Source organism: Felis catus, chromosome D1 (genome assembly GCF_018350175.1).
Source record: "Felis catus isolate Fca126 chromosome D1, F.catus_Fca126_mat1.0, whole genome shotgun sequence".
Taxonomy (NCBI): Eukaryota; Metazoa; Chordata; class Mammalia; order Carnivora; family Felidae; genus Felis; species Felis catus.
The window spans coordinates 101782576-101809387 of record NC_058377.1 but is presented as its reverse complement, the minus strand read 5'-3'; the positions used below and the strand labels follow the sequence as shown (position 1 = coordinate 101809387).

The following is a 26812-nucleotide window of genomic DNA, read 5'->3' as shown; positions in this document are numbered from 1 at the left end:
TGTCAGAATTCCTTGGCTCAGGGAACACACCACTCCATGCTACCTCTGTCTGCATATTGTCTTCTTGTCTCTCTCTTTTTCCCTTTCTCTCTGATCTCCTCTACATCTCTTTCTCTTATAAGAATACTTTATTGCATTTAGATCCCACCTAGATACCCAGGATAACCTCTTTATCTCAGGTCTTCAATTTAATTATACCAGAGAAAATGTTTAACCAAATCAAGAAACATTTACAGCTTCCAGGGATCAGGACTTGTAAGCTTTGGAAGGGGGCATGATTCTAGTTACCACATTTTGCTTACTTGGTTTTTTTTTTTTATTTTCAATTCTTTTTCTAGCTTCTCTCAGGTAGAATCTGAAGTCATTGATTGAAGACTTTTCATCTTGTTCTTTGTTGGTGGTGAGTGCTAGACATCTCCTGTAAGTGCAACTTTATATTATCTTATTAATTTTGATATGCTGTTTTCATTCTGTTAAAAATAATTGCTACAGTTATTTTTAAAAATTTAACTCAGAGGTTATTTTTACTCATAGATTATTTTATTTATTTTTCAAATATGTGGGAATTTTCCAAAGATCTTTGTTTTCTAATTTAATTACATTCAGGTCAGAGAATATACTTTCTGTGGTGAATTTGAGACTTTTTGTGGCAATGGATCTTGGTAAATTTTCTAAGTACATTTAATAACAATATGTGTTCTGCTATTGCTGGCCAGAGTCTTCTACAAGTGCTAATTTTTGTGTTCATGGTGTTGTCTAAGTCTTCTATACCCTTACTGATATTCTTCTACTTATTTTGTCAATTACTGACATAACAGTGTTGAAATCCCAACTTTAATTGTGAACTCATTCATATTTCCTTAGTTATATTGGTATTCACTTTAGATATTTTGAAGCTATGTTATCAAGTGTATAAATGTATACAGTTGCTATATCTTCTCGACAAATTGACCCCTTATCATTATGAGCTTATCTTCTTTATCTTGGTAATTTTCTTTGCTCTAACATATATTTGGTGTGATATAATACAGCCACACCATCTAACTTTGTTAGTACCATACTACCTTTGTTAGTATTAGCAATGCTTATCTTTCTCCAGCCTTTCAATCTTAAACTATTTGTGTCTTCCTATTTAAAGTAGGTTTCTCATAGGTGGCATATTGTTGATCTTGCTTTGTGCACAATATGAAGCTTACACTTTATTTATTACACTTTATTTGGAGCTATTTACATGTAGAGTGATTGATATGCTTGGGTTAAAACCTACCATCTTGCTTTTTTCTTTTTGTCTCATTTGCTTTTTATACATTTTTGCTTCCTTTTCTCATTTCTTTGAATCAGTCTTTGGTTGAAAACTACTCCTAGGGAGTGCTAATTTTTAGGGGTCACTTCTGGCTTTCTGGGTAGTAGAAAAGTAGTAGAGAAAGACATCTTCAGGCAAAGAAATGCAGGTGATGGCCGTGAAAGTTGGCTGGTAAGAGTGGGACACAACAGAATCAGCCACGCTATGCAGTGTAACAGAGAGAAACAGTGCACACACTACACTTTCTGAAGTGCCTAAAGCTTAGTGAAGATATGTCCTTAAAGCCTCTTTCTTGCTGACGGTAGTGGAGAGGCCATCTCATAATGCGGTAGGAGTGCCCAGTGAGTAAGTGGCTAAGGCTCATTTTGAATGACTGTTTCTAGGTCAGAGGAAACTACAAATATGACTCAACAGCTGGGAATATGAGGGTAAGGTATTATATTTTCATTTATCGAGACAGCAGTACCTTATAAATCTACCTCTTTGCTACCTCCCAAAGATTAAATGGTGGACACAAAAGGGATTATGCAGCAGTGAATTGAAGAAGGTAGGTGGGACATCAATAATCCGAAGCCACTTCAAGTTAGACCACAGTTACCCACACCTGTATTATTCCTGATGAAATGCATATACATTTTCTAGAGAAGTAAATTTTTTTGCTTTATGGCTAGTGGCTTACATGTTACTTTTTAAAAAAACTTTAGGTAGAATTTGAAATTATAATAGAGGTATAGAGATAAGAGGTATAGAGGTATAGAGGTAAAAACATGGATAAAATAGTAGATTTGAATATAATTCCTTAGTCATATCATGCATGCTATATATACTTTTTATATTCTTTTTTAGACTAATAAAAATATGAATGTTTTTTCATCTGATTAAATATTCCTTCCAACATAATTTCTAAGGTTTGTTATTTTCCAAGTATAAATATGACTGTGAGTAGTGCAAAATTTACATTGCATAATGAAAATACAAATCAATGTAAATTTCACTTTCATTTCAAACAGATTCCTATGAAGAGATTTCTTGTCAACAGATTTTTCTCTGCATATAAAAGCATGCATATTTGAACATATGTATGCACTTTTACAAATAACATAAAGGAAAGCTTACCTTATACACATCTTTACTCCTCACATTTAATTTATTGAATGAATCTGACATATAACATTTTATAAATTTAGGATGGACAATGTGTTAATTTGATACATTTTTATATTGTAATATGACTGCCATGTGGTGCTATTTATCACATTACATAATTATAGCAGGACATTGTTATCTATGTTCATTATACTGAGCATGGGTAAAATACTAGTCTATCCATGTTGTTGCAAATGGCAGGATATTCTTCTTTCTCATGGCTGAATAATATTCCATTGTGTGTATATACCATATCTCTTTTTATCCATTTATCTATTGATGAGCATTTAGGTGTTTCCGTATATAACTTGGTTATTGTAAATAATGCTGCAATAAACACGGGAGTACAGATATCTTCTCAAAGTCCTGTTTTCATTTCCTTTAGGTGTATGTATACCCAGCAATGCAATTCTAGATTGTACGGTAGATCTATTTTTAATTCGGGAGGAGCCTCCATACTGTTTTTCTTGGTGGTTGGACCAAATTACATTCTCACCAACAATGTATAAGGGTTCCCTTTTCTCTAATCCTCACCAGCACCTGTTGCCTCTTTTCGTCTTGATGATATAGCCATTCTAACAAGTATGAGGTGGTATCTGCTTATGGTTTTGATTTTTATTTTCCTGACAATTAGTGATGCTGAGCATCTTTCCACTTGTCTTGTGGTCTTCTTGGAAAAATGTCTATTTAGTTCTTATGCCCATTTAAAATTTTATTTATTTATTTATTTATTTATTTATTTATTTATTTATATTAAGTTTTAATTCCAGTGTAGTTTACATCACGGTGTTATATTAGTTTCAGGTATACAATATAGGGATTCAACAATTCCATATAGTATTCAGCGCTCATCAAGATAAGTGTACTCTTAATCCCCTTCACCTAGTTCACTCATCCCCCACCCACTCTGGTGGGTAAATATAATATATCAAAATCAGCCTATGGAAGGAAAATAAAAAATATAAATATAAGAAAAGTCTCATATTAACTAATTAACTAATATTAACATCTTTAATACTGATATAGTTTTAAAGCAATAATTCAAAAAACTTTAGTGTATACAACTCTAAACATTAACTTCAGAAATTATGAAAATGAATTATACCACTTTCTGTGGTAAATATTCTGTATAACTAAGAGTCTGGTTTTTTGATTTGTCTCTCTTTTTATTTTGTTCATTTTTTTGTATCTTAAATTACACATATAAGTTAAATCACATGGTATTTGTCTTTCTTAGACTTATTTGCTTAGCATTATACTCTCTAGATGCAGTCATGTTGTTGCAAATGGCAAGATTTAATTCTTTTTGTAATATTCCATTGCACATATATATACCATATCTTTATCCATTCATCTGTCAATGGACACTTGGGCTGCATCCATAGTTTAGTTAACAATATTCTTCTGATCCATGAACACGGAGTGTCTTTTTATTTGTATTTTCTTTGACTTCTTTCGGCAGTCTTGTATTTTTTCATTGCCATGTCTTTCACCTCCTTGGTTGATTTTATTCAACCAAGTATTTGATTGTTTTTGATGCTATTGTGAATGGGATATTTTTATTTCTTTTTCACATGTTTCTCATTAGTGTAAAGGAATTCAACTGATTCCTGTATGTTGCTTTAGTATCCTCTGACTTTACTGAGTTGTTGATTAGCTCTTAATTTTTTAATGGCATCTTTGGGATTTTCTACATATAAAGGCATTTAATCAACAAACCCAGAGACAATTCAGTTCTTTCTTTCCAATTTGGATGTCTTGTATTTCTGTCTTGTCTAATTGGTATAACTAGGCCTTCCAGTACTATGTTGAATAAAGGTGGTGTAAGTGAGCATTGTTGTCTTGTTCCTGATCTTAGAGGAAAACTTTCCATATTTCTTCATGGAGTATAATATTAGCTGTGAGTTTGTTATATATGGTCTTCATTATGTTGCTGTATGTTCCTTCTGTAACAAATATGTTAAGAGATTTCATTTGGAAAGGATGTTGTATTTTGTGAAATGTTGTGTGTGTGTGTGTGTGTGTGTGTGTGTGTGTGTGTGTTTATGAGATGATCATGTGATTTAGCTCCTTGATTTTTTTTAAGTTGAATATTTTATAGGTATGTGTCACTTCAAAACACATAGCTCTAACTTATTTAAAAAATTATGTAGCTAACCTTTGAAATATTGATAAAGAGTTATTTCCAATCTTTTGCTATTTTAACTAATGCTGCAACAATAAAGAGGTTTCATGTTAGCTGTGCCATTCCATTCTTAAGACTTTCTTCTTTTAATATTTCTTTAAAAATATTTTACTTTATAGTGTGACTTTTCATGTTTTGAGGCATCTGTAACATATTTACATTTATTCTAATAATTTGCAAGTGGTATAATTCATTTTCGTAATTTCTGAAGTTAATGTTTAGAATTGCATAAAGTTTCTTGAATTATTGCTTTAAAACTATATCAGTATTAAAGATGTTAATATTAGTTAATTAGTTAATATGGGACTTTTCTTATATTTATATTTTTTATTTTCCTTCCATAGGCTGATTTGATATATTATATTATTATCTTTAATACTCCTAGTGGCAAATTCCCTATGTCGCAGAATATACCTACATATAAAATACTGTGATTATCACATTTAATCAGTATTTAATAACTCTCTATACTGAGATGAAGAGTTTGGTGGGCAAGAGAACCTGTAAAACTATGTTTTCTTTCATTTCAATTTTGTGTTAATTATATTACTATATTATTATTAATCATATTAATGTCATTATTGATTATATTATTATTGTCATATCACCATTTCCTGTAAGTCCAACAGCTGTCCAATATTGGGTCCATTTATAAGACCATTTACTGTAATGAATGTAGGGTGGAATGAAATTATGGAGCATTTTGAGAATAATCAGATTGTTTTTCACTTCAGTTAAGAAAAAAAGTCCAGCCACTTTACTAGAATTTTATTCCTTAAGACATATTGTGTACTTTTACCCCATAAATACAGATTATCTTATGTTTTAGTAATTTTTTTACATATGATATCTATCTTCTTCAGAGATATCAAATATTTGTATGTTAGATCTTTATTCCTTAGTAATCATGTTTTGTATAAATATTTTGAATTTGTAGCTTATTCTTATTTTTTAAGTTTTTACTTATTTTGAGAGAGAGAGAGAGAGAGAGAGAGAGAGGGAGAGAGAGAGAGAGAAAGAGTGGGGGAGGGGCAGAGAGAGAATCCCAAGTAGTCTTTGTGCTGTCAGCACAGGACCTGATGCAGGGCTTGAACTCATGAACCATGAGATCATGACCTGAGCCTGAATCAAGAGTTGGACACTTAATGGACTGAGCCACCTGGCACCTCAGTTATACCTTATTTTTAAATTTTATCTTTTTAACCTTCTCAAACATCTTCATGATTCCTTTATGTAGTGTCTATATTACTTTTTTGGTTTATACTTTATTTTTAAATTTTATCTTTTTAACCTTCTCAAACATCTTCATGATTCCTTTATGTAGTGTCTATATTACTTTTTTGGTACCACCACGAAGGAAGTTGAGTGTTCCATTCTTGTAGAAAATGATAATTTGCTTTGAAGCAGGTAAAGGAGCTACATGAAGGATGTCCTTAAAGAAGTGAATACATAGCATTTTGGATAGTATGAAGTTTTTGAAATCTGGTGGAGGAACATCAGGATGAGTTTGAATGTCAGGAAAATAACCTTCCTAGCACAGGCTCTCTAGAGAGAGCAGACTTTGGCGTTTTGCTCACATTCTCAGGAGACTAAACAGCTGGTTTGTGTGACTTTTTTTAAAACTGAATTTCCTGTTTATTTGTGTATAATACAGAGATACTGCAATGTCCATGAGGATTTCTAAGATCACAGAATGTAGGTATGAAAGGGGCATAAAGATCATCCTCCTTGTCTTGTAAAAGACTCAAAATGACTTATATTCAAATAAATAAGAAAGAAAAGAAAGAAAGAAAGAAAGAAAGAAAGAAAGAAAGAAAGAAAGAAAGAAAGAAAAAGTGAGGGAGGAAGGAAGGAAGGAAAGAAGGAAGAAAGAAAGAAAGAAGAAAAGAAAGAAAAAAAGGAAAGAGTGGTTGTACCAAAACTAGAAGCAACCTCTCTATACTAGCCCCTAACCCTCATACCTATATTAGTATATTTAGACAGGCATAAATGAAGACATTTATACCATAGCTGATGCTCCTAACATAAGCCTAGAATTGTCTATATAACTACTGAAAACTTACTGGTATAGCATAGAGCAAATAATCATGACAACGATAAAATAATCACCTGAATACAGTCACTATTTAAATTTTTTTTTAACGTTTATTTATCTTTGAGACAGAGAGAGACAGAGCATGAATGGGGGAGGGTCAGACAGAGAGGGAGACACAGAATCCGAAACAGGCTCCAGGCTCTGAGCAGTCAGCACAGAGCCTGATGCGGGGCTCGAACTCACATACCGCGAGATCGTGACCTGAGCCGAAGTCAGACGCTTAACCGACTGAGCCACCCAGGCGCCCCAGTCACTATTTATATATCAAGCTTCACATATAATTATTGTGTAATATAAGTAGTATATTGCTTTTATTCTATTTAAAGAGAACATAATTGAAGTGATAATAAATGTTATTTAAAACCAGATCTTGGGGCGCCTGGGTGGCGCAGTCGGTTAAGCGTCCGACTTCAGCCAGGTCACGATCTCGCGGTCCGGGAGTTCGAGCCCCGCGTCGGGCTCTGGGCTGATGGCTCAGAGCCTGGAGGCTGTTTCCGATTCTGTGTCTCCCTCTCTCTCTGCCCCTCCCCCGTTCATGCTTTGTCTCTCTCTGTCCCAAAAATAAATAAACGTTGAAAAAAAAAAATTAAAAATAAATAAATAAATAAATAAATAAATAAATAAAACCAGATCTTTTTCATATAAATTATCCTACATAGTGATTGTCACCTTCGAAAACGTTTGATATTTTCTTCCTGAACTAATGAGACAAAAAGTAATATTTTCTTCATGGTGCTCCCTGTATAAAGTATTCCGTATTTGGCATTTTTTATTTCTTATTACTATAATTAATATTTCTTACCAGACTTCAGGGTATCTTAAAAGTAGTTTATATAATGTATAGGAATCACATAAAATAATAATATCTTATTTGGGTTCAAGAGATGTCTAATTTTCTATAAACTTGTCATCACATTTCCACTTTGCTGTCCACCATTTACCAGATTACTTGTTATCAAAGCCAAGACATCAGTTCAGAGTACCACAAACAATATTAAAAAGGGAAATAATAAAGCAAGAGAAAATGTTTGTGCACATATGCCAAACAATGAGGTAATATCCCTAATAAATTGGACAACAGTCTAAAATTCAAAGAAAAAGAAACTAGATAAATGGGCAAAAAAATGAACAGGCAACTCACAGAAATGGGGATCCATATGCCAGAAAAGTATGTCAAAAAGTTTCACTATCATCATTGGTGAAGTAAAGGAAATGAAATTAAAATGCCATTGCAGTGCCTTACAATGTAGATGAAATATTGTTAATTTTCAATGATGGTGAAGTTCCTATTAGGCTTGTACACTCTTATTTTCTGCTGATAGTACGAATACTCCATTTCCTCAAAGAAACTGGTAATATATATATATATATATATATATATATATATATATATGTATGTATAAATTTATATGGCAACTTATAAATCCTTCTTTAGAAATCTGGTCTGGAGAAATATAAATGCAAAAGAATAAGATTACATATATTTCAGCATTATGCATGGAAAATTAAAAGAAATGGTCTATATGTCTATCATTATAATAAAAGTAAATTTTCATGTGTATGTGTGTGTGAAATGCACAGCAAATTAAAAGACCAGATTAGGTAATAATGGACTAACCTGGAGAGAACTATCATATGTAGTCACTGTTAGTAGGAAAAAAACTCAAGCTGAAGATCAAAGTGTAGCTATAATCATTAAGAACAAGGACCAAAGATATATAATAAAATGTGCATGTGCATGCAGGTGTTGTAAATGAGCATAGGGAGAACTCTAAAGGATGCACAGCAAGCTGTTGACATTGATTACTTCAATAGGAGTTGCATTGGAGATAGGAAAGGGGAGGTTTTCTTCATACACATATGCATTGCAGCTTAATCATCCCTTGGGTCCTACTTGGGATCCACTAGGATGTACCATTTTCATCTTATGATAGGTTGCTGCTTTTCCCATTTTACTTTATTTATTGGAGTATCTGATGGGACGCAGGGCCCTAGGGAAATCTTGGATTCATGCTCACATGGTGGCTCTGGGCAAGACTTCGCTCTTTATTACGGCCCACAAACATACCAGGAGCTCTTTCTCAAAAGCCATAGCATTCTTTTTGCCAATGGTATAGAATGGCTTCTGAAGCTCAGGACCAGCAGCATTCCCACTGAGGTTTGTAATAAGCTCCATGTTGCTTTTTTCCCATGACCATCACTTTCCTTATAGATCCTCTTGTATCACGTGGCCCAAGGGGCAGGGCTGCTTGTACTATGCCTGGATCTGCTGCAGAGCCTCTCCTGTTCTGCATCCCACTTAATGCCTACAGCCTTCTGTGCCATTTGGTATCCTCGTTGGAGATCTATTCCTAGCTGTGGAATATGCTGCCTCCAAGACCCAAAGAGGCCTACTGGGACCCTCTGGTTCTTTCTTCATAAATTTTACTTCGAATGGAGTATTCTAGCATACCCCTAACCACTGGACCTGTAAAACTCACCCAACATTTCAAGTTCCTGAATCCTAACAGGTGTTTGTGTGTTTGTGTTCTGTCTCCCACCCTCTGGAGCACAGGTGTGTTGTTTTTTTGTTTTTGTTTTAATACGAAATTTATTGTCAAATTGTCTTCCATACAACACCCAGTGTTCATCCCAACAGGTGCCCTCCTCAATGCCCATCACCCACTTTCCCCTCCCTCCCACCCCCCATCAACCCAAGTTTATTCTCAGTCTTTAAGAGTCTCTTATGGTTTGCCTCCCTCCATCTCTAACTTTTTTTTCTACCTTCCCCTCCCCCATGGTCTTCTGTTAAGTTTCTCAGGATCCACATAAGAGTGAAAACATATGGTATCTGTCTTTCTCTGTATGACTTATTTCACTTAGCATTAACACTTTCCAGTTCCATCCACGTTACTACAAAAGGCCATATTTCATTCTTTCTCATTGCCAAGTAGTATTCCATTGTATATATAAACCACAACTTCTTTATCCATTCATCAGTTGGTGAACATTTAGGCTCTTTCCTTAATTTGGCTGTTGTTGAAAGTGCTGCTATAAACATTGGGGTACAAGTGCCCCTATGCATCAGCACTCCTGTATCCCTTGGGTAAATTCCTAGCAGTAGAACACAGGTGTTTTATCAAGGTCTCCCATGTTCCAGCATCTGCTTGTGTAACCTTCTCTAGCAGCATGATATTATCAACGTAGTAGACATTACAATTAGTATCCACTAAATGTAGTAGGTAGGAGGCCAAATACCTTAGGGGCCACATACCTGGAGACTATATTAAGGAGGGGAGGTGAGTTAATATAGCCTTGAGGAAAAATTGTAAATCAATATTGTTGTTCATCTCATATGAATGTAAATTGTTTCTCATCCTCCATTCTAGGCAGAATAGAAAAGAATACATTTCCCAAGTCATTAACTGCATACCATGTATGGGAGACCTTGTAAACAATCCCATGTAAGGTATGGAGCTGCTATTGGGCCACTATTTGGTTGAACTTTAAGCAGTCTACAGCCATTCTCTAAGAGCCATCTAATTTCTGGATGGCCAGACTGCTGACTTAAATAGAGAGATAATATGATTACTTCTGCTGTATCCTCTATGTCTTTGGTGGTGGCATTAATTTCTTTATTCACGTGTTCTGGAATCCTATCATTCTCCTTGGCTCTGGGAAGCCTGGATGCATAACAACATCTCATACCACTGGCTTCCCACCAGCTGGAGCCCCTCTTATTAGTGCCTCTCTTTATTGTTTCAGTGGAAGAAGTGTCCTCTCAGGGAACACAGTCACATGATACCTTCTTTAGTGGATACCTGATAGCATCATTATTATATCTGTTTTCTTATAACATAAACCCTTTCAACCATCCTAACGTCTTTGAGTCTTTGGGCCCCTTCTTTAATAATCTCCGTTGACAATAATGGTATGTCTACCTCACTTCCTGTCAGTTTTTCCAAGGCTCAAGGAGCCACCCTGATAGTACATTAGGATCCACTCCTGGTGTCTTGCCTACAAGGAAATTTTTGAGTCACTGGAGTTCTGCATCAGTAAATTCTTCCTTATCCTGCTTTATATTCCTCCCTCCCTAAGCACATTACCGTCAAGCTGTATACCATGTTTTCTGGTTCTGGCTGGTACTTGTTAGTCAAGTCCTATAACTCTTTTGGTGAATCATAGGCCAATTCTCCTTAGTAATCAGACAAAACCATCCTGGGTCTTGCCTTTGGTTTAGGTCTAGAAGCTAAGAGGGGAGGTGGGACAAGATCTTGAGAAAAATAGTTATTATCTTGTGCCACACCTCACTCAGGTGAGGGCTCTTTATTGTCTCTGGCAGAGGAAGTTTGGTCTCTTCCAGCAAGGTGGAGAGGGCTACTTTACAGGGTCAGAAGATTTGGGAAAAATGGACTATCTCAAACACATCAGATGTCTTATTCCCTATTCTCAGTGTCCAACTCCTTCCCTATCAGAGCCCTGACTTTTATACAGGAAACTTGCAGAGATTTTTAATTCAGCTTCTTTCTTATTCTATGCCCAATATCAGGTTGTTAGTTTGTGTTATATGCAGCCTGGTCTCTAACTGTAGGAGATGAGGATCTTTTTAAAAATTTTTTTAAATGTGTATTTATTTTTGAGAGAGAGAGAGAGGGAGAGAGAGAGAGAGAGAGAGAGAGAGAGCAAGTGGGGCAGGGGCAGAGAGAGAGGGAGACACAGAATCTGAAATAGGCTCCAAGCTCTGGCTGTCAGCACAGAGCCTAACACAGGGTTCAAACCCATGAACCACGAGATCATGACCTGAGCTGAAGTTGGATGCTTAACTGACTGAGCCACCCAGGCTCCCCACTGAGTATCTTTTTAAATGCTGCCTAACTGACTTTGACATCATAGCATGAATTGGAAATTGTCTCGTCCGACTCTGTTATTTTCATTCTTTGGCATGTGAGAGGCATTTAACAACAACAACTTCATAGTCCAAAAGTTACTATTGCTTCCCACATCTCTCATACCTAGAGATAATTGCATTAGCCAATGGAGGGTTTTTAGCTGTGCCCCATTCTAATTCACTGTTGGCGAGTCTTAGTAATTGCAATGCTTGGGCATGCTAGTGGTTATGACTGCCCCATTCCACCAGCAATGGACTCTTGCTGCCATCTGTCCAGTGAGTGATCTGATTCCAGAATTCTATTCAAGAATCTGCTGAATTCATTGATCAAGTAAGTTACTAAGGTCAGCCTACATTCAAAGACAGGGAAAATAATTCAGTCTTTCAATGGAGCAAGTGCACTCATTTATAAGAAAGGGGTAATTAACTATGTCAAATAAGAGATAACCTAACAAAAGTTGTCAGAATTGCAAAACATAAACAAAATTTAGTACCTATATTATAAATAAACAAAAAAACCTCTTCATTTAATATGATGCAAACATCTGAATGGACTCAATCCACTTGCATGTAGTTCAGTGAATTTATAATATAACATCTATGGAAAATAATTCCCAATAAAATTTTGGATAATTATATTACATGAAGGTATCTTTTAGAAACTGCTTGCCCCAGGGGGCGCCTGGGTGGCGCAGTCGGTTGAGCGTCCGACTTCAACCAGGTCACGATCTCACAGTCCGCGAGTTCGAGCCCCGCGTCGGGCTCTGGGCTGATGGCTCAGAGCCTGGAGCCTGTTTCCCATTCTGTGTCTCCCTCTCTCTCTGCCCCTCCCCCGTTCATGCTCTGTCTCTCTCTGTCCGAAAAATAAATAAACGTTGAAAAAAAAAATTAAAAAAAAAAAAAAAAAGAGAAACTGCTTGCCCCAGGAGTTTTTTTTTTATATATTAATTTATATTAATTTTGTTTTTTTTTTTTTTGAGAGAGAGAGAGAGCACAAGCAGGAGAGGGGTGGAGGGAGAAGGAAGGAGATAATCTCAAGCAGGCTCTGTGTCCAGCATAGAGCCCCGGCAGGGCTCAATCTCATGACTCCAAGATCATGACCTGAGCTAAAATCAAGTGTCAGATGCTTAACAGATTGACCCACCCAGGCACTTCTGATTGCCCTAGGAATTTTAACCCTTGCTTAACTCTTAGAAGTCAAGAGAGAACTCCATTAAGAACAAACTCAGTCTCTCTAAAACTTGAACCTAGAATAGAGTTCTTTAAAGAGTCTGGCTACCAGACTAAAAGTCAGTTCACTTAAGAAAGTACAGCATTTGTAGTATACATATAGGTGAAATATTACTCAGCCATAAAAAAGGAAAGTTTTCCGTTAGCAATGAAATAGGTAGATCTGGAGGGTATAATGCCAAGTGAAATAAGTCTATCAGAGAAAGACAAATACTATATGATTTCACTCATATGTGGAATTTAAGAACCAAAACAAATGAACAAAGAAAAAGGGAGGTAAACAAAAAAAACCCAAAGTGTCATAGACTGTAAGTTCTAAAGTTCTCTCTTGTCTAGCAAGAGAGTGGGACGCAGGAGTCCAGGAAAAGACAAGAGCCCCGAATAAGGGTCCATGTCCCATTGTTATTGGGATCAGAAGGCTTACAAACATGGTGATGGACGTGCACAAAGGGACAATGAATCTGTGAACGTTAACTTGTGGACGTGAGGGAAAGGGGGTGTTGAAGCTATTTGGGGTGGGCAGTTGGGAGGAAGGTTGTTTACAGTGGACAGGAGGCAGCACCTCTGTTTATCTTAGCTAGCTTTGGGGATGAGACAGATAGGAGGAATAATCTCAGGGTTGACAAGGCACCTTTTCTTTTGTTAACCATCTCCACTCTGAACGGCTTTGCCTGCAGCGCAGGGGTCCATAGTCCAATTCACAATTTACCTAACCTGGCCCTATCCTCCTGTGAAAGCAGCTTTTCTGCTGTAGTTCTAAATTGGGAGTGCTTCCACCCTGAATATCTAATCTTATTTATTTCATATACCTATGTATTGGGCACCATTTTGCCGTTCCTATTTGGGGTCTTTGCCCTACCCTCTGCAATCCCCCTGTATTCCTGGCGCCTTTGCACCTCCCTATTCTTGGGGTGCCCCTGCACCCCCTATTTTTGGGGTGCCAATCTGGTTTACCCAAACTTGGGTGTGAGCATTTTATGGCTTTGTATTCTTTATGCCTTGTTAACCCATTGGTGTAAGCCTGGGGGATTCCTAAGCTTATCCCCCGCAACAAAGTTTTATATGTAGACAACAAACTGGTGGTTGCCAGAGTGGAGGTGGGTGGGGGAATGAGTGAAATAGGTGGAGGAGATTAAGAGTACACTTATCATGGTGAGAGAACTGAGTAATGTATAAAATTGCTGAATCATTAAAATGAACACCTGAAACTAAGAAAGCATGCATGTTAATTATACTTGAATTGAAAAAAAAATAGTAATAATACATAATGTGAATTAAAATGTGAGTTAAAAAGTTATAATTATGAAAAAGTAACTAGGCAGAATAAAAACACTGAAAGAAAATTGGCTCAAAATGTTATTATTGCTTGTCTTTGGACGGTAAGATTCTGGGGAATATTTTTTCCTCTTCCTTTTTTATTTTCTGAAATTTATTTATTTATTTATTTATTTATTTATTTTGTTGTTGTTGTTGTTGTTGTTGTTGTTTGGGGAATATTTATTTATTTTTTCAATATATGAAATTTATTGTCAAATTGGTTTCCATACAACACCCAGTGCTCATCCCAAAAGGTGCCCTCTTCAATGCCCATCACCTATCCTTCCCTCCTTCCCACCCCCCATCAACCCTTAGTTTGTTCTCAGTTTTTAAGAGTCTCTTATGCTTTGGGTCTCTCCCACTCTAACCTCTTTTTTTTTTTCCTTCCCCTCCCTCATGGGTTTCTGTTAAGTTTCTCAGGATCCACATAAGAGTGCAAACATATGGCATCTGTCTTTCTCTGTATGGCTTATTTCACTTAGCATAACACTCTCCAGTTCCATCCATGTTGCTACAAAGGGCCATATTTCATTTTTTCTCATTGCCACGTAGTACTCCATTGTGTATATAAAACCACAATTTCTTTATCCATTCATCAGTTGATGGACATTTAGGCTCTTTGCATAATTTGGCTATTGTTGAGAGTGCTGCTATAAACATTGGGGTACAAGTGCCCCTATGCATCAGTACTCCTGTATCCCTTGGGTAAATTCCTAGCAGTGCTACTGCTGGGTCATAGGGTAGGTGTATTTTTAATTTTTTGAGGAACCTCCACACTGTTTTCCAGAGTGGCTGCACCAGTTTGCATTCCCACCAACAGTGCAAGAGGGTTCCCGTTTCTCCACATCCTCTCCAGCATCTATAGTCTCCTGATTTGTTCATTTTGGCCACTCTGACTGGCGTGAGGTGATATCTGAGTGTGGCTTTGATTTGTATTTCCCTGATGAGGAGCGATGTTGAGCATCTTTTCATGTGCCTGTTGGCCATCCGGATGTCTTCTTTAGAGAAGTGTCTATTCATGTTTTCTGCCCATTTCTTCACTGAGTTATTTGTTTTTCAGGTGTGGAGTTTGGTGAGCTCTTTGTAGATTTTGGATACTAGCCCTTTGTGCGATATGTCATTTGCAAATATCTTTTTCCATTCCGTTGGTTGCCTTTTAGTTTTGTTGGTTGTTTCCTTTGCTGTGCAGAAGCTTTTTATCTTCATATGAAATTTATAAGACAAAGATATTTTCCTTTGGGAAAAAAATGAAGTGCAGCATAAGAAATTTAGTGAATAGTGTATGGTGACAGGTGGTGACTACACTTACCATGGTGGTCAGTGAAAATGTATAGAATGTTGAAATAATGTGTTGTACACCTGAAACTAATATAACATTATATGTCAATTATACCTCAATAATAAACAAAAATAAAAATAATGTAAAATTAAAATTTAAAAACAATAAACAACAACAACAACAACAAAAACAAAAGAGATCTGGATCTCAAGTGGTGTCTGTTCGGAATAAAATTCAGAAGCAACTTCCTTTCCAAATGCAAAGAATTCATGACCACTGACCTCTTAGGTGCTTTACTGGGCAGAGAACAGGACTCTGCCCAAATACTGTGCTGAAGTTCCACAGATCAAGTCAAGGCAAGGTTGGCCTTTCAGTGGTTTGAAGTTTCACATAACTGTTTCCCTGAGCACCTTAAAAAATAAATCCACTCTCGGAATATAGCATTTTTCAAAGATGTACAAGTCTTTTATTTAACTCTAAAAACTTGGTGTTGACCAAGGAAACAGGCAAAGCTAAAATAAAACCAAGCATTATATTTGGGGGTCTCAGAACTGCAATTTGAGGGACACAGATTTGGGTAGCAGCCCAAACTGTGTCCTCTCAGAGAACAAAAGTCAAGAGGTTTTGAAGACATAAGAGATGGCTTGTATTTGTTGTTTACAAAGAATTTTGATTGGTGTTGGAGGCAGAAAACCAAACTGAATATAATTTGTTGCTAAGGCTATCACTTAGCAAAGTTGCCTAGTGTAGCAAGTTACAGGTGTTTGGGCTGAATCCTTGGAATATTTGTGGTTTGGCCCCATCCAAAAGTTGATGGTTTCACTGCTGAGGACGCACAAAAGGCCCATCTCCTTTCTGGCCTCCTGGCTCCATTTAAAAACCCCTGGACATACGTGACCTCATTTCATCTCCCATTTCAGTGTCAAAGGGTAAGACTACACATTTTTCGGCCTTCTTCTAACTGTGAGGGTAAAAAATGCTCCGTTATTACTTGTATCCTAATGGCAGAGGCTTACGTGGCAAGAAAGGACCTGGTTTGTTTCTAGAGGCTTGACACAGAAATCTCTAACAAGAAGTCTATAAAATTCCCTTTCAAAAATGCCGGCAAGCAACACGGAGATGTGTATCAGTAAAGAAACAATGGCCTGAAATCTGCAACACTGTGTGGTATCACCAAGGAAAATAATAATTTAAGCATCAGCATAATTTGCGTTTTCATTTCAGTTTACTGCTGGCAATGTGCCCTACTGTTGGGTTTGCTCTAGCCTCAAAAAGTTTACTGTTCCACTGTGATTGTTCCAAGTCACTCCTAATTATTGGCGGTTTCCTTTCCTAGGCTTCATCATCATCATCATCGTCATCATCGTCATCGTCATCATCGTCATCGTCATCCTCCGATGAAATCAGCTACAAATGTTTTTAATTATTGGAAGCATCAGTATTACTACCGTTTATGGAGGAACTGCTATGAAGCCTGTTCTCTGCTAAAATGTTGGCTAACATTTTATGTTTACAACTCTTTAAGGTAAATCCTACACCGAAAGAAAGAAAATATCAACCCAAAGTCTTTAATCAAGCATGTATTAAGAGTGCTAAAATATGGGGAGTAGCTTAAGATGAGTGTTCTGCGGGGAGCAAGTAGCTGAACGATTTTAAGGCTGATTGGGGATGGTCATTTGAAACTTAATTTTCTTCTAAGAATTATTCCCTGTGCAAATTCTTGGAAAGTAGAAGGAAATGAGTCATCTTAGTCATGGGACAGAAGGTAGGAACAGGAAGCTGGAATCTCAGGGTAACAGTTATTGGCTGCTTAAGTGCATTTAGGGATAAGAGGTTGTGGGAACATTTGGAAGCTACGAATTTTGCAGGATAGCTAATGTTTAGTATTGTGATTGGCTGGGATGATTGCAATTATCTCTTGAGTTAGCAGTTAGCAGATACACAGAGGCATTTACACTCTAGGCACTATAAAATATGGGATTACAGTGGTAAGGAACCCACGAAATGGTATCATTGGTAGACTGTGACACGTCTCTTTAGTCCCCCCACTTATCTTTCCTAGTCTCAACCGAGAAAGCACATCCGAAGGATTGAAGGCAATTGTTTAAAATGCATTTGCATGGTGCCCGGGTGGCTCAATCAGTTAAGCATCCGACTTCGGCTCAGGTCATGATCTCCCAGCCTGTGAGTTCGAGCCCCGAGTCGGGCCCTGTGCTGACAGCTTGGAGCGTGGAGCCTGCCTCAGATTCTGTGTCTCCCTCTCTCCCTGTCCCTTCCCTGCTCGCTCTCTCTCTCTCTCTCTCTCTCAAATAAGTAAACTTTAAAAGATAGAAATAAAACAAAATGCATTTGCGATGTTCACATGATCTTTCTGCATTGGTTCTTGCCTGTGCTCTACCTTTACACTTTTATCAGGGCTATAAGTTTGGCTAATGGAACATGTTATAGCAATATTCTCAATAATTTTAAGTGAAATTGTCCTATCAATGCTGATCTAAGATCTTAGTCAATTTTCCTCTATTGTTTTGAGAACCAGCAATAAAGCAAAGACAGTATAGAATCCTCTGTTGAGGGATAACACATAATTAACCAAGAATTAGTCAGTGATTACCCTGAAAGTAGCCACATATAATAAACACGGAGGACACTGACCATTCTCCAAAGCCTCTGATGGAGTAATAAAACATCCACACACGATTGCCACTAACTGCTTACTTTTGAGATGTGATTAGAAACAAAATTAACCAGTAGACAGTTCTTGTACCAATTTGTATACTTGAACCTGAGGACGTTCTTTTCACCTAAGATGTATACAAGCATTGAAACACATTTATGTTTATATCTCTTACTTTCACTAATAAAACATGGAGGACATTATTTTTCTGATAGTCTCTTAGTTTTTTCCTGTAAGTCTAGTAAAGATGGATTCTTAAGTAATCAAACACTTGATAGAGACAACAGAAAGCAAGGAAATAATTCTGATAAAGCCCAGATGACTTAGAAGAGAAAGAAAAACTCTCACAATCTTATCCAGATAGAGCAATAGTCCAAGACACCTTCATGGCTTAGCAGATGAAGGAAAATTAAGTTTTAGTTCTTCGTAAGCACACCTCGTCTGCCAGCCCCGAAGACAGCAGGGGGTGGACACCTGCCCTTTCTTCTCTAACCTCAGCTCTTCTCACTTTCTAACACAAGCGTCAGTCTCTAGCTGTGCGTAGGTGACTAGGCAGGCTTCCCACAGCAGAGGCCAGCCCACCATGCAGCCACTTCTTCCGTACTTTGCAGCAGTCCCACAAACAGGGGCATCGAGGCAGCTGGCATCTGGGGGCATCTCCGCACTCAAGCGGCGGTCCACCAGCATCTACACACAGGCCACCCCTCCCCATACGGAGGTCACGGGCCAACTTGAGATTTCCCTCCTGATGCCTGTTTCCCGAGTCTCCATTCGTAGGTCTCCTAGCTGGCTCACCAATTGTTGGTTCCTAAACTTGGGAATTACCTAGGTAACCTCTAAAACTGGCCGCTGTCGTCAGAGGACAGGAGAGACTGAGGAAAGAGGCAGCCCACATCGTATGGCAGGTGGCAAGTTTAACAAAGAAGAAAACTTCCAGATAATGCTCCTTTGGGACAGCAGCATGATGAGCATCTCTCCACCCTGCCTGCCGGAATCTTTTAAGTTTATTAATTTTTTTTTTTTTGAGAGAGAGAGAGAGAGAGAGAGAGAGAGCATGAGCAGTGGAGGGTTAGAGAAAGAGAGAGGAAGACAGAAGATCTCAAGTGGGCTCCATGCGGTCAGTGCAGGGCCGGATGCGGGGCTCGAACCCAGGAACCATGAGATCATGACCTGAGCTAAAATCAAGAGTTGCACACTTAACCGACAGAGCCTCCCAGGCGCCCCCTTAAACATTTATAAAGGGACCTTAACTGGATCCAGTCACATACGCCATCCAGATCGTCTCAACAACACATTACTCCCTTGAGGCTGCCTCCTTGAAAACAGCTCCCGCTGTGGACAGGTGGGCAGAGTGTACATTCCAAGGACGGTGGGTGGGGGCCTCAGAGCCTCTGATTGCCCAGGTCCAGCTAGACGGTCAATGGGTAGCTACATCCTCTTGACGACCACCTCTAGTCAGCCAGTTAGCTAGCCATTATATTAAGCAATTATATCTTTTTTTTTAGTGTTTATATTCTTCAGAGGGAAAATTTTTCTCAATGTCAAAGTGAAGCCTTTTCCTATAATAGAATTTGCTTTATCATCTTTTTCATATCATATCCTTTCCTTCTCTTGAAGTTTCATAAAGTGTCATTTTCTTTATCTTTTCTTGTTGTTATTGTCTGTTTCCTTACAGTTTTGGTTGGTTTCAAGTAGAAGAAAAGGGCAAAATGACTTTATACTACTTGATTAAAAAAATTAAGTTCATTTATTTATTTTGAGAGAGAGAGAGAGAGAGAGAGAGAGCTGAGGAGGGGCAGCAAAAGAGGGAGAATCTCAAACAGGCTCCACAGTTAGCACGGAGCCTGATGCAGGGCATGAACCCACAAACCCTGAGGTCATGACCTGAGCTGGAATCAAGAATCAGATGCTTAACTAACTGAACTAACTAACGCATGTGCCCCTATTCTACCTCCTTTAAGCAAAGTGTATGATATAATTTAAATGCTACATTCAAATTATTATGGATTGTGAAATATTTTTGCTTTAATTTACACATCGCTCAAAAATGCTTACAGAATATGTCTTCTCTGCAACTCTCTGACACCAGGACTTCATAGGATATAGACCATTGTAAGACCATGTCCTTGACTCTAAAAGTCAGATGACAATGGAGATGAGCTACTGGGGAAATGCTATGGCAGTTTCAGAGGTGGGAGATCATAACTCTTTTAGGGGATCATAGAAGGTTTTTGAGAGAAAGTGGTGACTGAGGTCATCCAACCCATGTGTATTAGTTTCTGAATGCCGTCCTGACAAATTACCACAAGTTTAGTGGCTAAAACAACACAATGTTGTATACACAAATGTATTGATTTAATGCTCTGCAGGCTAAGGAGTCCTACATGGATCTCACCAGGCTACAATCAGGTGTTGGCAGGATTGCATTGCTTCCTGGAATCTCTAGAGGAAAATGTTTCCCGCTTTCTCCAGCTATTAAACCCTGCCCACATTTCTTAGCTGATGGCCCCTTCCTTCATCTTCAAAACCCGCAAAGTTGCATATCTGCCCATGTTCCCTACTTACATCTCCTGAGGAGGGCTCACAGATAATCTTCTCATTCCAAGGTCCTTAAGTTAATAACATGGGTAAAATCACTTTTTACCACGCAAGGTGACATGATCACTGGTCCCTGGGGTTAAGAGGTGGACATCACTGGAGACCATTATTCTGCCTATGCCACTATTCCCTCAATGTGATATTTTCTTGTCTCCTTCATGAAGCTTTATTCCAATCCATTTGAATGTTCCTGCCTCCCTGCCTCTGTTCATCTCCTTAGTTCTACCCGAAATGTCCTTTCAATTTCAGGTCATCTCAAACTTGTCCACCTTTCCAAACCAATCTGCCCATGAAATATTTCCCAACCATTTTTGTGCACAATGACATTTCCTTCTTTGAAAAGTCTGTGCTTTGATTTACCATGAACTCAGCCAGAGGTACTATGAACTTAAAGAAATGAATATCCCGCATATTGATTAACAGCAAGTTTTGAAATACACTAGCAAGACTTCAGAATGAACCTGGTCTGTGGGAACATAAACTCATTGTCCGAGGTACCCCAGAGAGAGTGGTCTTTGGTTTAGTCCAGCTCTTCAGGTCACTAAATAACTGAGGTTTTGATCCCGATTTTAAGCCGGATCTTCTTCTCTCTTTCTGATACTTCAACGTCCAGGTAAATTCTCGAGTCACAGAATGTAGAAATGCAAAGGTCAGGGGCGCCTGGGTGGCGCAGTCGGTTAAGCGTCCAACTTCAGCCAGGTCACGATCTCGCGGTCCGTGAGTTCGAGCCCCGCGTCAGGCTCTGGGCTGATGGCTCAGAGCCTGGAGCCTGCTTCCGATTCTGTGTCTCCCTCTCTCTCTGCCCTTCCCCCGTTCATGCTCTCTCTCTGTCCCAAAAATAAATAAACGTTGAAAAAAAAATTTAAAAAAAATGCAAAGGTCATAGAAATCGTCCCCCTTACGGGAGAGGTGGAGTCTTATTCCTGTTTGCTTGCTGAGCAATGGAAGGATGGAAGCACGTTCCCCTCACCAAACGCCCTCACCTGGTAGGTCCACAAATGTCCACAACCATGCCTGCCATTGCACATAGATTTTGAACTGTTAGGCATGAAATGAAAGCAGTGTTTTTCCAACCACTTCAGCTCTCAGTGAAGAAGGGAGCTTTCTCTGAAATGCTGCGGCATATGTCGTCTTGGATTTATCAAACACTGCTTTGAAAAGTGGGCTTTCTTTTTATGCCTAGGCACTAGTTCCCGCGACTGATTTTAGTGCTGCCATTAATAAGCAATTGCCCTGTGGAAAATGCATTCTACAGATAATTCTCAAGTAATGATAAACGCAGGGGGCACAAACATTATATTAACTATTGTTTTGTCACTGTAGCATTTCAGGGTTCACATCTTGATCACTCTATCTTCAAAGTGTGAATATTTTTTTTTAATGTAGGAAATTATTTGACCTCGTAACACATATGAATCTGGAATCTTTCTTACTGATAATCCCACACCTTGTGTTTCTTACTGTCATTTAAACAGCTTGATGTGTTTTTACTCAGTCGATGAGTCAGAAAAATACTTAAAAATTTTGTAACAATAAAAATGGTAAGCATTTCACGCATTGTGTTGATAAAATAGAGATCACCTGTCAGAATTTATGCCTTAAATAGGTTTATAAACATTACAGGGAATTAGGGGAAATAATTTTATTTCAATGAACAAAATATATTCATCTATTCATGGAAATGTATGGTAACATTGCCGCTAATGATCACGTCAGTTGAGACTAGAGTGGATACTTATTTTTCTTTTGATTTCCATGGGAAGTTCCTATACAATATTTGATAGATTAATTAATCTCAAACGAAGGGCATCTCAGTGCCTCCCAAACCATTATATTTCATTTTTTGTATTATATGATATGATTATATGAATTACACGATCGGGAAATTTCTTCTGCTTCATTTAACCCCAAACATGAATCCTCTGTTCCTATTTCTTTCTGCCATTTCTGTATTAATGATGGTTAAAGAGTAAATGTATCCAATCTCTCATTTGCAGGCCTGTCCTTTATAAACATAAAAATGACTATTATGTGTTTCCATAGAACTCCCCCTTGTAAATAATGCTACCGACATTTGTTGACATTTCTCTTTGTAAGCCTTTTATAAGGGGAAAAGATTAATATACACAGATATGAATGTTGTCTTCATTTCATATGAATGGCACTATCCTCTCCATCCAAACAGGAACTGAAAGGGCTTTATTTCTGTTCTGTTTAGCCGATCCCAAATGTCTATTATCAGGGTCTGAATTTTTCATCATTTCTTACAATCTCACTGGTTACGGTATTCCTAGGTAGGCATTGTTATTCTATCATGTGGTAAAGATGAAATACAGATACTGTTCCCGTTTCAAACACAATTTTAGAACCCCTGGGAAATTTAGATTTGATATTTCGACTGCTCTTTTGATGGCAGAGGGTGCCGAATCCAAAAAGATCAAGTATAAATCGGGCAAGTTTGCACGGTGTCCCAACGGACAGGAACTGTTCCTCAGGAATACCGTTGCCAGTCCAGTGCTGTTTTCCTAACTGCCTCCTTTACAGATTAAAAAACACTTGTAATACATTGAAGAAGCTGTGATAAATATGGGGCGCCTGGGTGGCTCAGTCAGCTGAGCGACTACTTCAGGTCAGGTCAGGATCTTATGGTTTGTGGTTTCAAGCCCCGTGTCAGGCTCTGTGCGGAAGCAGGAGCCTGCTTCAGGTTGTCTGTTCCCCATCTCTCTCTACTCCTCCCCTTTTTGTGTTCTGTCTCTCTCTCTCAAAATAAATAAACATTAAAATTTTTTTTAAAGAAGCAATTTTGTATATGCTAATTAACATTGTAAAACTAAAATGTACTCTTAAATTTCTTACACAGGTTACAACTGACCAGTGAATGACTATGTATTTTTCTTAGCCCCTCGTCCTTTTAGGTATTGTTCCTCTTCTTCCATTGCCCCCAAGATGCTGTGTGATATCTTTCCAGAGAAACAAGTCACCTCTCTCAGGGTTGTACCACACAGATGTGGTTCTCTGCTTTCTTTGTGGTATCTGAATGTTTCTTCCTGACATCCATGGCACATGACTGGTATTTGGCCATCGGTAAGCCCTTGTTGCATGCCCTCATTATGTCCCAGAGGGTCTCTGTGCAGCTGGTTGTAAGGCCTTATGGCATGGCTCTTCTAAGGAGCATGACCTATATGACATTGACTTTTTGCTTACCCTTGTGTGGTCCAAATATCATCAATCATTTTTTCTGTGATATTTCCCATCTGCTTTCTCTTACATGTGCAGACACTTCCGTGACTCAACTTACATTTTCTTTTTGGCTGGATCTACAGGAATCTTCAGTGGCCTGATCATGATGGTCTCCCATGTTTGCATCCTGGTGGCCATCTGGAAGATCCAGATTGCTCATGGGAGGCAGAACGCTTTGTCCACCTGCTCCTCTCACCTGGTAGTTGTCTCCATCCTGTATGGGACTCTTTTCTTATCTCTGTTCGGCCTGGCTCAAGTCCCTCCCTGGATCTCAATAAAGTGATTTCTCTGTTGTACACTGTGGTGATGCCCATGTGGAACCCCCTCGTCTACAGCTTGGGGAATAAGGAGGTAAGATACACATTTGGGACTAAATTTGAAAGGAAAACTTCTCCAGCAGTTTTGGTAATTAGAATTCTGTTGTGTTGTACCTTAGACATTGGTTTATAACATGTCAAAAGAACACTGGGCTGAGAACTAGAAGTTCCCTTTATTCCTGAGTAGTTACCAGGTTACTTATAGACTACTTATATTTTTTCATTAGTCTTCTCCATTATAAAGTGAAGGGGAATACAAAATAATTTACAGATATATTAAAGGTACAAATGTACTATATGCCAACAGAAAGTACAGAGGAACATTTATATAGTCTCATATGTGGGAGGACATTTATTCCAGATTAGCAGAGCAAATGTTGTAAGAGAAAGGTCAACAGTGTTCATTAATAAAGGTTCATACACCTTGTTCTGTTGAACAATGGAAAGTGAGAGGGCTTTTGCAAAACAGGTGACTTACAATAAGGTAATGTCCCGATGAGAAAGTCCTGAACCCAAGTGTACATGTGTATGACACACAGTAGAGACATGGACCAATAAATGGCTGGATGAGCAATGGGTACAGCTGGAAATGGGAATGGCCAAAAATATAAATATACTAAAAATTGCTGAACTTCACAATGGCTGGGAAAAATGAAATCACAATGAGAAGACAGTGTTTCTTTTTCATTTGTCACGTTAGCGGACATCACAACGATTTGTGCAATGCTGGTAAGGTTGCCAACGAATGTTGACCACGACATTGCACTTAGTGACAGTGGCTAAGTATAGAACAGCTACATTTTTAGAAAGTAATTTGATGATTTCTGTTAAAATTCACATACTCGTTGACCTGGCTGTCTTACATTTGGAAATCTGTGCTGTCGCAATATCAACACCAGACATAAATGTTGCAACATCATTTGTAGTGTGGGGGAAAGGAAACAACCTCAATTTGTATCATTAGGAGAAACATACATTCTCTCCTTGAAGTGTTGGGTGGCTAATTATTAAAAAAAGTAAATTAAATATTAGTGTTTTGGTTCGGAGGAAACGTCCTGATACGATCATTGATAGATAAGAAAAAAAATCAAGTCAAACCTTAATCTGTAGAACCTATCACAGTTTATGTGGGTTTGCAACTTCCTCGGGAGCTTCCGCTGAAATCGGCAACCGGCCCCCATCACCAAAGGCAGGGAGAGACCAAAGAGAGAAGCAGGCCACTCCGGAATGGTAGGGAGCAGGTTGAACAGACAAGAGAACTTACTGACGAGGTTGCCCTGGGCGAAGCAGTAAGACCATAGCCCTTCTGCCTCCCGCCCAATCTTGAAAGACTAGATAGAGGCAGTCACACATGCCGTCCGAGCGTCCAAGAACACATCACTGTCTCAAGGCTGTGTCCTTGGGGCAGCTTTTGGGAGCCGAGAAGGCAGGCAGAATGCACGTTCCAAGGACAGGGTCTGGGAGAGGAGCCTCCAGTTGCCAGGGTCCAGATCACAGATCAACCAGAGGTCAGATCTTCTCATTGACCAACCCCCCAACATGTAAAACAAAGGTGAAAAGGTGGGGGTAAAACCTACCTCATGTGTAAAAGACATCGGTGTGTGCCTATGGACATGATCATAGAGAGAATTGTGCAAAGTCACTGGCCACGCTGTTAACATTGGTTACTTTAGTAACATGACATTGAAAGGAGCCAAAGAGAGTGGGGGTGCTTCGTGCTTGTCTGAGTTGTCGGACTTGTTTTGCAACAAATATGCTTAATTTCATAACTAAAATTTACTCTGAAAAGCTGCCATCTGTGTCAAAACTGAAGTCATGAATAAGTGAATGAATGAAAATATGCATAAGTAAATAGATTTAGGCAGATGGACTCAATGACTTCTGGTAAAGCTATTTCTCCATCCTAACACTCTCTGGTTTAATGAAACACTGTTACCTACTGGTGAATGAAATCATTGTCAAAAACTAAGTAAACGCGAGAGATTCTTAGCAACTCTCTGCTCCCATCTCACTTTTTCCCTCTGAGGACCTGTATCTCCCCTCATCCCTCACCCTTCACCCCAGAATCTGTCATTTTTATACAAGGTGGTATGTTTTCTCCTTATTAAACACTTTGAAATGATAAAAAAAAATGCTGAATTCAAAATGACACAATGCAAATGACGCAATTTGAAAAGTAAACTACTAAGTCAATTAATTATTAATATTCAGGTACATTTTATAGTTTATGTAGCACAGCATTTCATACAAAGAATGTATGCTTCTCCTAGTGATACCCCTTCAGCTGGTTTCCTTTTATTCTCCCTACAAATGATGTTGCCACATGTGTATCTGAGATTTATATTTCTGTAGCACAGATTTCCAAATGTAAGAGAGCTAGGTCCCGGATTATGAATGGTTAACTTTGTTAGTTGTTGGGGCGCCGGGGTGGCTGGGTCGGTTGAGCGTCCGACTTCGGCTCAGGTCATGATCTCACAGCTCGTGAGATGGAGCCCCGCGTCAGGCTCTGTGCTGACAGCTCGGAGCCTGGAGCCTGCTTCAGATTCTGTGCCTCCCTCTCT

The 26812-nt window shown here is 38.4% G+C and overlaps 1 protein-coding gene across 3 annotated transcripts in view; it reads left to right on the top strand.

Moving 5' to 3' along the window:
* Positions 1-284: 284 nt before the first annotated feature.
* LOC101100549 (olfactory receptor 1002-like) overlaps positions 285-26812 on the top strand; it is a 38946-nt gene continuing 12418 nt past the window's right edge. Inside the window, exons 1-4 of one of the 3 annotated variants that reach the window (XM_045039303.1) lie at positions 285-420; positions 16759-16947; positions 23594-23778; positions 24018-24285. The gene's annotated coding sequence lies outside the window, so the exon portion shown is untranslated. Of the gene's footprint in view, positions 421-16758; positions 16948-21518; positions 21681-23593; positions 23779-24017; positions 24286-26812 lie in introns of those variants that run through there. The other 2 variants (XM_045039304.1, XM_045039305.1) reach the window with 2 other exon arrangements.